Source organism: Tachysurus vachellii, chromosome 13 (assembly GCF_030014155.1).
Source record: "Tachysurus vachellii isolate PV-2020 chromosome 13, HZAU_Pvac_v1, whole genome shotgun sequence".
Lineage (NCBI taxonomy): Eukaryota > Metazoa > Chordata > Actinopteri > Siluriformes > Bagridae > Tachysurus > Tachysurus vachellii.
Genome location: NC_083472.1, coordinates 19,075,299 through 19,090,305, shown reverse-complemented (window position 1 = coordinate 19,090,305; position 15,007 = coordinate 19,075,299).

Genomic DNA, 15,007 nt, shown 5'->3' with positions numbered 1-15,007 from the left:
TTCAGCATGGGGTGATGGAGCGAGCAAGCGAGAGAGAGTTAGAGAGAGAGAGAGAGAGAGAGAGAGAGAGAGAGAGAGAGAGAGAGAGATGACAGTAAATTAGCCTTTTGTGATGCACTCAGCAATGTCATTTTTTCCCCTTGGCTTACTCCGTCTTTTTTTTGAGTTTATTTTACTTTATGTACACAATAGAAAGAAAAGGTTTTGCTACTTTATTTTTCAGTTAGCATTTGTTGTATTGTATAGTTTTTAGCTATGTGTTGTATTGTATAAAATATTGTATTCCATTGCAACTAAAGGGAAACCTACTGTGCATGCAGTTTTGTTTTATCAAACAAGTGTTATGTTTTATTGATTTGTTAATGATTAAAATGTTGGTTTGTTACTGATTTTCAATATTATATCAATTGAAAATAAAGGACATTAAACTGCATTGCTTTTCATAAAAGTGTGTTTTAATAAATAACCACAATACACAGTTACAAGAGGTACATGTTCATGGGAGAATAATGAAACAGGTGCCATAATGTTGTCAGAGCATAATGCTTAACAGTTCAAGGTAAAGCTGGAGTACATGATCACTGTGTATTTGTGATTAGAGCAAGGGTGGGTGGCCATATTTGGAGCCACGGGATCTTGTTAATCAAATTTCAACTTGGGATTAAATTGCTTAATTGGTATGATTGTTTAACCATAGGAATCCATTTCACCTGTTCAGTGAGATTTGATTCTGTCTCTGTGAGAGTTTGTTCATTGACTGAATAAGCTTATTGAGTTTGATGTTATCTGGATAAATGGTACTGCAAAGATATGCTAGAATCAGACGAATAGATAGAAAACAATGAATTACATTACTACTAGGTACAGTATTTCTTGTGGTAATTGTAACAGTAGTTATTTGAAGAGAAATTACTTTCTCAATCAGCTGAATTAACAGGACTTGAACAAAAAAGAGAATATTAAAGGTGATACCATAAACCAGCAATTTACTCACACACTACTGAAAAACAAATACATATTAAGTTTTGGTAACAACTCCAAGCAGCTGTCATGTCAGTGTGCTCTCAATCTACCAAAGCAAAATGTTCAGAAAATAGTTTTAGTGTAGTAGCACATTATCCATTATCTAAAAACAACTGTAGATACTTGGTACAAAAAAAAATAAATAAATCGATAAGTTGGCCTAATTGATCTATATGATCTGGATAATATAAAAGGTCAAAAACTACTGAAATAAAAAAAAGGCTTATCCTTATATCATGCAATAAAGGAAGAAAAAACCCTTTTATTATTGTTAAACATCAATACCTTTGAAAGGCACAGGAGAAACTGCACTAACACTAACTTGGCCGCAGTGTCTCAGTCAGGCAATGCTATCTATCTGCCATTGCAGAATTATGACTCAAGGGGAATGAGAGAGAGGAGGGGAGGCTTGGCTGTATGCAGGACCATGAGTGAGCAAGAGAATAATCGAGGTCTAATCAGATTCCTGCGTTTGATAATGGAGGGCGGGAAAAGTGAAGTGGAATTCCAGGCAAATTTGTGCAAATCAAAAAATATTCCTCCTGACATGACGCGCCGGTGAGAGCCAGGATCTAATGAGGTGTAATTTGTCTAAGAGCCTTGCTGCCCCTCCCAGGCAGTGCTGTTAAGACGTTGAGATCATTCGAGAAGATGGCCATCACTCATTCTCATTGCCCTTCAGATGAAATGCATGCATATGTGTAATATATGATACTGACCTGTGTGTGTATGTGTGTGCTCTTTATTCCAACATTGCAAAAGATCATATTTGAAGCTCACTGTTTGTGCACACAGATGTGCTGAATAGTGGAATGTGTACATTTTAAAAAAAATTTTGTTCCCACACAGCAGCTGGAGATGGCTGGTAAAGTATGTACCATGCTTCTGGTGAGAGTGATGATGCAATGCTGTGTGTGTGTGTGTGTGTGTGTGCGCACATTTATTGCTGCACCATAAACAGCCTCAGTCTCCCTGAGTGAGAGACTCTTCCTCTTTCTAAGGGGAGAATTACCCACCAGCAGCCAGAGCTTCCCCTCACTGTCCCTGACAACTTCCATAAATTATAGAAGATTTTCATATTTTAAATTTCATCTGCATTCATCTGGCAAAGCCAGGCTGGGGAGGGGGCGACAGGGCGTCGGGGAAGAAGAGCCGAACCTTCGGCAAGCTGGCGGTGGGGCCCCAGAGATGGACCTAATTGAATTGTGAGGCCCCTTGATTAGATTAGACTTGCGGCAGCTTGCTGCCAATCTGAAGTATGGGTGCCTTCTATCCTACTTAACCCCTCTGGCCCACCCCACTACACACACACCCACACCAGCCAGAGCACACACGCATATACTCACTCAAACAGCACGCCAGGCAGACGGAGTGGCCTCCATAACTTTTTTTAGCATCAGAGTTGGGTGCTTTTGTTATTGTTGTTTCTCTTTGTCTAGGCTTGTAAAAGCACAGATCTTTCACCGGCAGGTCCTGCTACTTGAGCCTCCCCCACACGCCAGAACCACCAGTGCTGGCTCTGGCCAAATTCAATTACTCAAAGTTTGTTTGTGTGTGTGTGTGTGTGTGTGTGTTTGTGTGTTTGTGTGTTTTTGTGTGTGTGTGTACGCGCATATATTTTATGACTGTATTACTAATGTGGTTTACTGAATACGAGTTATTTTAAACTTAAGGAAAATGAAAAGCTGTGGGGGTTTATACTGCATAAAAAATGTAAATATAAGAATATACACACTTTTAGAACAGCCGTTGGAAGTTTTGTAATGGAATTATGCCTGCCACATCTTATCTGAAGCACAGATAATAAATTCAACATTATTATACATTATTTAAAGGTAACCCTGTACATATTTTATAAAAGAGTGAATGAAAAGGTATACCTGCAAAGCATAAGAATGCATTATGTGGTCATTACTTGGCTTGAGAGATTATAGGAGTCACAAACAAATAGCAATCTTGGTGTACTGTATGTTCTAATACTTTTAGTTAATAATAGATTTTAACAACATCTAGATTTGTGTCTTTATCTCTCATCTTTAACCAAAAGGGAATGATGAGATATATTCAACACAATACATCTTTATGTACTTGAAATAAAGGCATTGCAGAAATAGAGGCATACAAAAAAAATCAGAAAATACTCTGCATAATGTCTTTTGCTTCTACTACACAATTTCCACACACAAACAACATTGCACCTCACTTGCTTCTCTGACCTAGGTTTGTCATCTCCTTCATGCCACATCTAAGCTCTGAGTCAATGCATAAGATAGATGAATATGTACCATTGTACAGTGAAGGGAGGAATCATGTTGTGATGTAATTATCATCTATTGCTCCCAGTAATTCTATCAGGTCTCTGTTTAACAATAAACTCATGTCGAATGTCTGGGGTCGGGTCCTTTCTGTCTCTATTGTTCCCTACACCGGGAAAAAAAAACCCAAATACACACACACAATCCAATTGGAGGCTGCACTATTGGATTTTTACCCTGTAGAATAAACTGGAATCATATTTTTGGCTGGGAATTATCAATACGTCTTGTGCAGAGAAGCGAAGAAGACATCAGTGAAGCAGGAGAAAAGAGGATGATAAAGAGAGAGGGAGGATGGATGAGAGACATGGGAACAGTCTGGAACTGGATAAAACAAGAGAGGTAGTCCCAGAAAAAAACTATGAAATACAAAATTATGAGGTAAAAGTCACAGATTTTTGGAAATACACTTGAGTTTACATTTAAACACTTTATTGCTTTAATTGCCAGGTGCATTGATATTAAATATAATATCCTCAAATAATCTCATTAAAAAATTGTTAATGCTTTTTTCTACAACCAGAGGTGTGCAAACTAGAGATGCCACAATACCGCATTTTCTTTTCTGATATTAGTAATGATGCTGAAACCTCGAGTAACAGATAATCCAGATATTCATCTGATATAGTTTTCTTTAAAAACTGCTGAGCTGTAAATGTTTTTTTTAAGTAGCACTTCACAGTTAAACTCTTTCAAATAAAAATCACTTACAGATTAAATATAATAACTGTAATAAAGTGGAAATACGATTAATTAAATTCATACAAAAGAAAATCATTCAAGACTCTAAATGAATTTTATTTCTTCTAATAAGGATTCATTATCTTTTGTTGGTGCAGGCCTAATGTTAATACTGGGTATCAGAACAGTGCCTTTATATATAAATCACAAGTGGCCTTTATACCTTTTAAATTACAGAATGTGTACAGAATATTTTTCTGCCATATTGTATACAAGTAAACACATTGTTTTGGGTCATTAGAACAAACTATACAGTATATAGTCAATTGTTTGAACTTCTGCCTATTAGATGTGTGTTTTAGGGAACAAATATAATTCCTTACAGAAAATTCACACAGACCTGATGATTTGTGGGGTTTTAGACACTTAAAATTTTATATTTCGCACATTGTTATATGTGGTCTTATTTTTATTTTTCACATGCAACTGGCTCATGAATTGTTTTTACATTATTGACATATTTTCCATATTAATCATTCCATTTTGTGGTTTTATTTTTCACTTTTGATCACATTCATATTTTATCATGTGTTCAATGTGCAATTTTAGGGAATAACATGGTGAAATGCAATTTCATGTTTTTGTAAATTGTAAATACTCACCAAATCCCTTGCGATAAATATGATTATGTGAAATGTATGTGATTTTTCCATGTCATAGTACTTTAAGGCTGACATGTATCAACATATTTATGGCTTAAAAAAAACCCAGGAAATCCATGACTTAATAATACTTTTGTTTAATGTCTACAGAATTCATGGAAAAACAGTGAAAATAAAATATATGGATCACAAATACACTATACCCTCCAATCAACTTCCTGCTACTGTGAGTTGAAACAGTTTGTGTAATAAAAGTACTGATGATACCATGCTTCAGAAAAATGGATTGTGGCACACTTTATTTTGATTTTAATATTATATTAGCGCTGTGTACTGAGGTGTAGTAAACAGACAGCTACATCAAATTTCTGCAAATACTACACATTTGGTCTTCTTTGAACTCTAGACACCGATTTGACAGGAAGCAAAGAGGGGACGATGATGGTTGTGATTTCACCTGTTCTGTAGACTTTTTTTGCTTTCTCTGGGCTCCTGATGTTCCAGCTGCAGCTCTCTCAGTCCCACAGCCACCCATCCACTCGCCGCAGCTACTCTCTCACTTTTCATAATTATTGAATTATGCTCTGCGCCTCCCATTAAACTGGGGACATTTTCTTCTTAACCACCTGCTCTTCCCCCCCTCCTCCACCCAACATTTTACACCATCAATCTTTCAGCGTTAGTGTAGCCCTAAAAGCTTTCTGAGTCCCCTATAATGGCTAGGCAATGTGGGGTCAGTCTGTGAAGGGGGTGTTGGTCATTTTGCGGGTGTGTGTGAGTTTTGAAGCCTCAGCGATGTGTTGGGGGCATATTGGTCATTCTATCACTAAGTGTGTATGTGTGAGGCGTTGGTGGTAATAATAGGTCACCAGCTCTGACCCCACAAAAAAAGGAGGGGGCAGCCAGAACACACAACACACCCTGTGAGTTGTTCAGTGTTCGTGCCTTAAGACTTGTGTGCCTTGGGGCACGTTGGGCGAAGACATTGACCCTTGGTCAGTTAAGCTAAACAAGGCCAGAGTTAATGCAATCACCGTGCAGGGGAGTATACTTCTATACTTATACTATTCTAAAATGTACAGTGCAGCTGGGTGTATTCAGCATCCATTTCCATCCAGGCTACCATTGACTACAGATTCAAATTATAGATAAAATGTCAAAATGTTTTTGAAGACAACTGGGAAAATTCACTTTTCAAAGTTTTCTTTAATTATTAATATACAGGAGTTTTTTTAATAGTTTCTTTTCCTATGTGCTTGAGAGAAATCTGATGCAAGAACAAACCCAGAACTGAAAACCATTATACTAAGATACAATACTTTCAAAATAAAGCCAGAAGAAGTTTCAAATAAAAAAAGTCAACTTGTTTAAGTAGACTTTTTCAGTTAAAACTTTCTTAGCTCTATTTGCACTATAGTAAATAGTTACCTACATTGCCCACAATGCCATTTGACTACCTGCTGATAGTGGTGTCCCTGGGATTTAAACATTGCTATGAATAGCTCTGTTACTGAGCTAGTTATGTCCACCTGGATGTCAGTGCAGTAGATAACTTTTAATTTTACACAGAAATAACAGAAATACAGCACTAATCAACAAATTAACATCAGAATTGCTAAACACCAGAAATATGTTTCATGACGGAATTTGGAAAAAGTATTGTTTTAACAAAAGTGAATCAACATTGATATCATCGAGCCTTGTGACCAAATGTCACAGAGTGGTTTCTAAATAAAACAAGACATTGACAATCCACTGATCAACTTTGCCATCTTGGTAATTTATAACTTTTGAAATATTCATCTTTGTTAGGACTGTCTCATCAGCAGTCCCATTTGGAAACCCGTTTCTGCAACTTTAAGGAAAAAGTAAAACCTCAAACACATCTTGACTGTTTCTCTGACAGTCTTAGTATTTTTAAAATAATGACAAAAAGATGACTTAGTATTACCAGAGTAAATTGGTTTTGCATTCAATATCTGCCACATTTTTGCCGCAAGGCACCGCTGCCAAAGTGCACCTTGTTAACTACATGTTATGGTGAATTTCTGATAGGATCTATTCCAATGATTTGAGCACTTGCACAGTTTGATTTGGTTAGCCCATGGTCATATTCCGATGAGTCAATATGAAACAAATAAGCCATTCATTAAAGCTGGTTTGGCATTTGCACAGAACTTTCATTTAATGAAAAAAGAGGGTGAAAGAGTACTTTGCAGATCTTTCCTGAGACACATTGTGGCCCAGCAGAAATTGGGCTAACCTAGTCTTATTTTTCTAATTTTGTTATTTTTACATTGTCTCCCTTCATAAAACATAGGGGGAAAAGTGGAGCAGCGTTTTCGGATATTCACAACAGTGATATGATATCTTTAGAAGAATGGATATTTTAAAGGTTTTAAGGGTTTCCTACTTTTATATATAATGATGCAATACCCTATTATACAAATTAAAATGTTGATTATTTAGTCCCAATTATTTTTTAGCAAAAATAATTTGTAATTAACTATAATGCCATGATTTTACCAAATGTCCATTACAAAGATAGTGACTGCTATTTTTAGTTTACCTATTAAAAACTTTACATTGTTTTATTATTTCAGCAAATAAATTACATTGTCATTCTGGCTTGTTTGTGCTTGAATTTATAAAGACTAGCTAGAGATACCATAAAATACCATAACATAGAATAACAAAGGTAATAGCAAACACTCTCATCTTCTACCGCTTATCCGAACTACCTCGGGTCACGGGGAGCCTGTGCCTATCTCAGGCGTCATCGGGCATCAAGGCAGGATACACCCTGGACGGAGTGCCAACCCATCGCAGGGCGTAATAGCAAACAGCTTTATTAAATCATAATATACATTTACAGCATGTACACATGTAAATATATAAAAAAAAATGCAAAATAGTATTACCATTAAATTTACAGCAGTTTTCATTACAAAATATTCATTAGATCACTGAAAATTACAAAATTACAAAATTACAGATTATCAGAGTCCATGCTACTGGAATTTTCTTACAAGGTAAACTACTACTTTTACTCTTTACTGTGAATTATTATACAGACGTACAGTATATAACAAAACACAAACGTTATTCTTTGCAATAGCTTCATGGCAACTTTCAGCAGTGTTGTAGTAACCTTTTTTTTAACTCATCAAAGTGTTCTGTAAAATTTGAAAAATTTGAAAAAAAAATCTGTGTAAAACATTGATGTCCAAACGAAACAAATTAAAGCAATTTTTTATTTTGCTGTTTTTGTTCATACTTATTTTGTGTATGGAAAGCTAGTGCATGTATGTGTGTGTGTGTGTGTGTGTGTGTGTGTGTGTGTGTCTGTGTGTGTGTTTGTGTTGTAATCACTGTGTCAGCACAGATGGAAGACCCCTGTGCAGAGAGCTGGTGCTGATCGCACAGTTCCCAGCATGCTGCTCATTACTTAATGCTCATAAAGCCACTCATATTATTCATCTGTGACAGCAAGCCTGCTCTGCATAGCCTAAACAAATCATTCATACATGCATACACACACACACATACACACACACACAAAATGCAGATGTACTTAGAAGTAACATCAAGTCCACACAACCATGAAACTGTAACATGCAAACAGACATGTCATCGACCTGGGCATGCAGCACACTCACATAGAGGCATATTATTCAGAAACATTAAAACAGCTGCATAAACACACTGCACGGTCGTGTTTGAGAGATGAACAACCTTAATAACACCTTAAACTTTTCTCCCTTCCTCTCCTCCCTCCCCAGCCTGCCTTCACTTCCCCCTTTAACGTGCAGTAATGTGATTAGCGCGCAGCTAATGGCCTCTCCTTCTGGCGCTCGGAGACATTCTGCCCAGACCTTGGAAGGCACACCAGGCCTGCTGCAAAGAGCCTACATCTGCAGAGAGGCCGAGAGAGAGAGAGAGAGAGAGAGAGAGAGAGAGAGAGAGAGAGAGAGAGAGAGAGAGAGAGAAAGAGATCCCCTCCTCCTCTCTCAGCAAATCTATAGGGAGAGAAGGCAGAGACAGGTGCATTTCTGCACAAATCGAGTTAGCCCAGGCATGCCACATCCAATTGAGCTAAATTGATGTGAGAGTTTGTGATGTCTGCCGTGGGTTCTACAGCAAAGGTCAGTGTGCCGAGACAATGACATCAATCTGGCCTGCACGTGGCTAAGAGAAAACCCTCCTATACCCTTACTCTATCCAGCACAGACAAAAAAGCAAATTATGGAAAAAGCAGTGAGCATCAGGGGTGAAAAAAAACTAAGTATGCTACAACTACTGAGACTATTATTATGAGCGATTAACAATAACTTTGAGTTGGAATACTTCTATATAACTCACAGTGTTGATTTAGCCTATAAGTACTACTTTTGCATAATTTTTGTGTGGGCTGTAGTTTATACAATAATTCATACCACTACAATAAGCTTTATCTGTAGCTATTTTAACATAATTATTGATGTTTTTTTTTCTTTTTACTGGAAAATTATGAATGCCTGGTTTCGTTGGTATACAGCACAGAAGTAGGCTATAGGTCTAAAGTTTCTTGGGTGCCCCGAGAGGACAGGCTCTCTGCCGGATTGGCTTTCCGTCACTTCTATCACTTCAGGCCTCGGTCTGGAAATAGATACGAGGGGGTATCGCTTCCAGCCCACCTATATTCAGAGAACCATTTTCTTTTATCACATTAGCGTTATTGCCTCTCTCGGCTTTGCTCGGATACTGCAACTCAATACCTTACCTCAGGCCTGGCCCGAACTGCGACCTCAGCCCAGCACATGTGTTCTCCAAAATTACACCATCCACATCCACAGGCTGGACAGCATCTGGGTACTTTCTCACGTTTACTAGGATCAAAAAGCACGGAGTTGAATTGACACCTCAAGTGCACTGGAAATTTTTTCTCTTCCTTTGTTCAATTTGTGTCCAGGTGTACTCAAACAACTGCTCTAGGCTAGATGTTAAACAAACATGTGAGTTGTGTTGTGCTTTTAAACTCTTTATGAGTTATGAGATACGTTTCTTGTACTGCTTTCATGACAAATCATCTGTAAACAAGCAAAGCTTTTTTGTTAAGGAAATCAGTGTATTTGTAAAATACCTAACAATATAAGATAAGATAAGATAAGATAAGATAAGATAAGATAAGATAAGACAAGAAAAGATAAGATAAGATTGGTATTTTTAAGTCTATCATGAAGGATTAAAGTGTCACAGCAGCATGATATGAATATAACAAATATTATACAAAACAAGTGGTAGCTCATGATGTAATAGTACATAATTAACTAAGACAAAGCAATAGTAATAGGACTGAATACTTAAAAATTCATATTTGTAGACATTAAATATTTTCTGTGCATGGTTAGAAAACCTAGCATACTATATTTATTCATTTCTAGCTCTCTTTTATCTTTTCACGTATACATACATAAAAAAAAGTGTTTCTTTCACCAGTAAACTTTACCACACAGAGTTTTGTGATCACTTATTGAATTAGTTTTAGAATTCAGTTATAGACTAGAAAAACAAACAAGCAAACAAAAAATATAATAATAACAATATCAGGAAAGAACAAATTGTCTTGCTACCGCAAAGTGAAAAAGTACTGATCTATCATGGCTCCCAAGAGAGCCACAAATAGCACCACTGCACTTTTTCAGGAAACAGAAATGAACCAAACTGAGGTTGATTTGATGCAGTCGAACCCCAAAGCAGTATTCTAAAGGATAACACTATTCATTCTGATTTGGAGGTGTTTTGTAGTCAATACAGACCATACAGTCCTCATTTATTGGACCTGATTTATCAACTGATTTTAGGTCAGATTTTCCACGCAATCCCTGGTTTAGTTACATCGTAATCTTGTGTGCAAAGTAATGCATTAGATCTGAGCACCTGCTAAGCGCATCATGTGAATTTATCTCTGGACGGGATGGTGGAAATGGCAGGAAAATTGGACCGGTGAGTTGTCAGGTGTCACCCTGTTGCTTCCAGCTGGCAAACTACATAAAGGAGCCATTCCAGTTCACCATTACCATGATTAAAATACACTGAGCTATTGACGGGCGGTGTTTGGAGCGCATCATCTTGAAAGTAACAACTGGAAATCGAATCCTGAGAAGCCTTTAAAATCATGTAATCAGATTCAGATTGTTAATATTATAAAACTTGTATTATTTAGACAGTCGGATTGTGGATAGTAGAAAAAAAAGAAAAAATACAAAACGCACAAAGACGTCCACAACGTAGCTGAGTGCACATTACAAAGCAACGCAATAAACATACAGTTCAACTTCTCTTAAAAAGCCCAAAAAAAAAATTTCTGAACATTTTCCAGGCTACCAGACCTTGGGTTCAAACGGTCATGCGCGCTGTTCACTGACCCTTGATATCCGCTTTCATTCATCAGAAACATTTTCTCCATGGCTAGAAACGATGTGTTCACCAAAATATGACAGAGGTTGCACGTGATTTATCGTCCTTCATGGGTGCAGAAGAATGCCGTTCTTTATGGCGTGGCTGGGAAATTCAGTGTTCAGCTCTGGTTGGTGCAGAAGCTGAGGGTGCAGAAGCCAAGATGTCAATCCGCGTGTATTCACATGAGTAAGGAAATTAGATATAGTATACCCAATATTAACGATAATAATAAATAAGAAAATAAAAAGTTGCTTAGGAATCAAAGTCTATTCATTACGCCCCGTTCATAACAAGTTTAAAAAACTGAATGCACTAATCAAATATACAATTAAGGAACATGAGATGGTTGAAAGGTGGGCGTTATATTGGTGGCTAAGCTAATATTACGTTTCAGATAATGCCATATAAGATGGTGTTGTAATTGTTGTAATTGCTGGTGTAAATGCGTTGCAGTATTGTGAGTGGTAATGCCAGCACCTTAGGAAAAAAGCTAGGTTATAATAGGCTAGAGTTGTTATAATTTGGAGTTTTGATATGATATGATAAATGAGAGGGAGCCTACTGTAATTGCAAGTCAACTTGAAGGCCAACAACTGCGGCGCCTTGAGAGGCCATGAAGGATTTTTCTTTAAAACATTAAAAAGCGCTCAATCATTCTCGATGCGCAGCGGCGTCGCCTGTCGCAGAGCTGGTCATTAATCGCTTAATTCCAGTAAAACCTCCGTTTCCTCACAATAGGCCGCTGTCTGCCCCGCTAATGCATGTGTGATTAAGCATTTAGCCCCCCGCACACATGCACGCCGATATTAGCCAGCAGGTCCTACAGACCCAAATGCCTTCGGGGGGCCGAGCAAACCAGGGTGGATAGAGAGAGAGAGAGAGAGAGAGAGAGAGAGAGAGAGAGAGAGAGAGAGAGAGAGCGCTCTGTGGTTAATGACAGTGACCCTAGCTTCCCCGGCCACTCTATTCACCAATAATAACAGCCCCGCCGACTGATTTATGGGATCAGGCCTAATAATTGTCAATCGCTATATGAGCATAACTTGCCAGTAGCCAGTGCTTAAATAAAAACAATAAAATAATAACAACAACAACAACATCAATAATAATAATAATAATAATAATGATGATGATGATGATGATGATGATGATGATGATGATGATAATAATAATAATAATAATAATAATAATAATAATAATAATTAACCCCCTTTCCCCAGTTCTGGTTCAGTGTCTACTACAAAGCACTGTAATCCTCTACTGCATATTAGCCATGCACTTCCTCTCTAACATGTTTAAATTACTGTTGTAGTTTATAAAGTATGCAAAATAGCAAAGCAGCAAACAAGACATTACACTAAATTCTACTGTTTAATGAACTCCTAACATTTTCATTAGTGGTCATGGGTATAAGTTTAACACTGTGTCTGTTAAATCGAAAATGTTAACAGAGATTATATTTATTTAGCGTCAGATGATTTGTTTGCAGGCTTACATACTGCTAGGGAACACAATAAGCTGTATATAGAGTGAGCCATAGGTTCCAGTAAAAGTGGCTTATTGCCCTCCGATGGAGATTTGAGAGTGAAGATGTGCCTATGCGTGAGTGCGTGCGTGCGTGCGTGCGTGCGTGTGTGTGTGTTTGTGTGTGTAGTAGTCTTGGCAGGATCTAATAAGGTTCATCGTTAAACCAACGTAACACAGCACGAGATGAAACGATGACAGGCGGACACCGATAAGAATTTAATTCCATCTCATTTTAGACAATTTTATGAATCAGATTCTTGAACACTGGCAAGAGATTAAATGATCGCATCTTTCCGAAATCTTATTTTGTTCCGGTCGATACGGCATTTCTTCTCCCGTTAATGTCGACTTAGAGGTTGGAGTAATTTAGTAATTGATTCCGAGCACAGTCTCTCGGCGGGGCCATGCAGAGCCGCGTTACAGAGGGTAATATGTTTGCTAATGCCGTCCGCCTGCAGAATAAGATTTTTATGCTAATCTACTTCTGTGAAGGCCAGACCTCGTGGTCACTTGGCAGGGGTTTTTGCCACACGATGGGGTCTCTGAAGAACTGCAGCCCTCAATAGGGAAAAAAGTTATAGATTTTCGTATGCCGCAGCTATAAAATGGGTTTCATCCTCACTTATTTTTCTGCAGAGAAGTAAAAGCCGGCCTAAGAATAGACGGCGTTATACAGTAGACTCACTGTAACCACATTTAAGTGGACAGCAACCTGTATTCTTCACAGGAGGAAGATTATTATTATTATTATTATTATTATTATTATTATTATTATTATTATTATTATTATTACATGAGTACATTCTTTGGTCCATCATCATCATCATCATCATTTGCTTCTTCTTCTTCATATTGATGTTGATTTTTATGTTTTCTGCTTTTATGTTTTGGTGTGGTACCGTCATCTTTAAGGTACGGTACATAATTAGAACAGGCCACTACTCGAATTAAAGGTACACCACTTTAACAGTAAAATCTGCCCCATTATATATATATATATTCTGTTATTTTCTATTGTCATCTTTCAGATGCACGACCCCTGAGCTTGCTACGTGTGACGCACTTGGTGCCAGAACACGTGCCAGGTTGTTATCAATTTACAATGGCACGGTAGACGGAGATTACTGTTCGTGATATCTAATGATGTCAAAATACAACTGTACAAAAACAAACAAACAACAACAGCAACAACAACGGTAAGAACAAAACCTTTTGGTGGAACATAGCTGTTGAAGACGCAGTGATTGACAGAATTGACAAGTCTTATTGGATGATTGATTATTGCAGGGTCATTGGGGAGCAACCTCGCGTCTAAAGGACACGCTTTAGCGACGTTTTCTGGTACAATCTACAATTCTGTCCAAAGCAAATTCCAGTTTTAGCAACTACAGTCATGTGTCTGAAATCTGTATGCCTTGGACAGTGGTCGATTTTAATTCCTCCGGTTTATAATACATTGTTTTTTTCAGTTATTTTTGATTTTTTTCTACACACACACACACACACACACACACACACACACACACACGCCTCATGCTTATTACAGAATTTGTTAAAACCGAAGACTTCCTAAGCATATAGTGAGACATTATGTTAAATCTGACACAGCGGTCCCTCTCCTCCGCCTTTTCTCTGTTTTTCACGCCCCTTTTCTCTTTCTGATGACTCCCATCCATCTACACACAATGGCATTTTTTTTTGTTCCTCTGTTTTTCCCCTTTGCAAGCCGCATTCCGCCAGCGTGGAGCGACCACACGGACTTCTCCTCTGCGATTTTTTTAACAATAATGTCCGCCCCTATTGTCAACCACTTTGCTGGCTGAAAATTTAAGGTGCACTTTCACTGATTTATTTAACTGAATCCACATGGACTCCGTTATTTATGAGTCATTAAATCACAGATGAACTTCGAAATTATATGCCTATTATTAAACCATTATCATTATCGCAGCCATAACGCGCAGTTTTTACGATTTATGGAGCAGATAAAAGTTAATTTAAAGCGCGACATGCTATTGACCTATTAGGCTTATGTGCTTCCGCAATTAATCAGTTGATTTACACACAACAAAAAAAATCATCTTGCAAGACTGTGTATGTGTCCTGGTGCGCGTAGTGGACAGGTGTAACGTTCAATATTAAATATCCAGTGTTCAGAGGCTGACATTTTATTCCGCCAAACAGATCATGGAACCAGTTAATGGTATAAAAGGAGATGTTGAAAATATAATAGATGGGCGTTTCAATGGTTGGTGGACTATAGAGCACGACAAGAAAGAGTCATTTGAATGGAAGAAACGGATGGCCAAAAGCTATAATTCCATTTGCCTCGGCAAAAAAATATCAGAAAAGACTTCT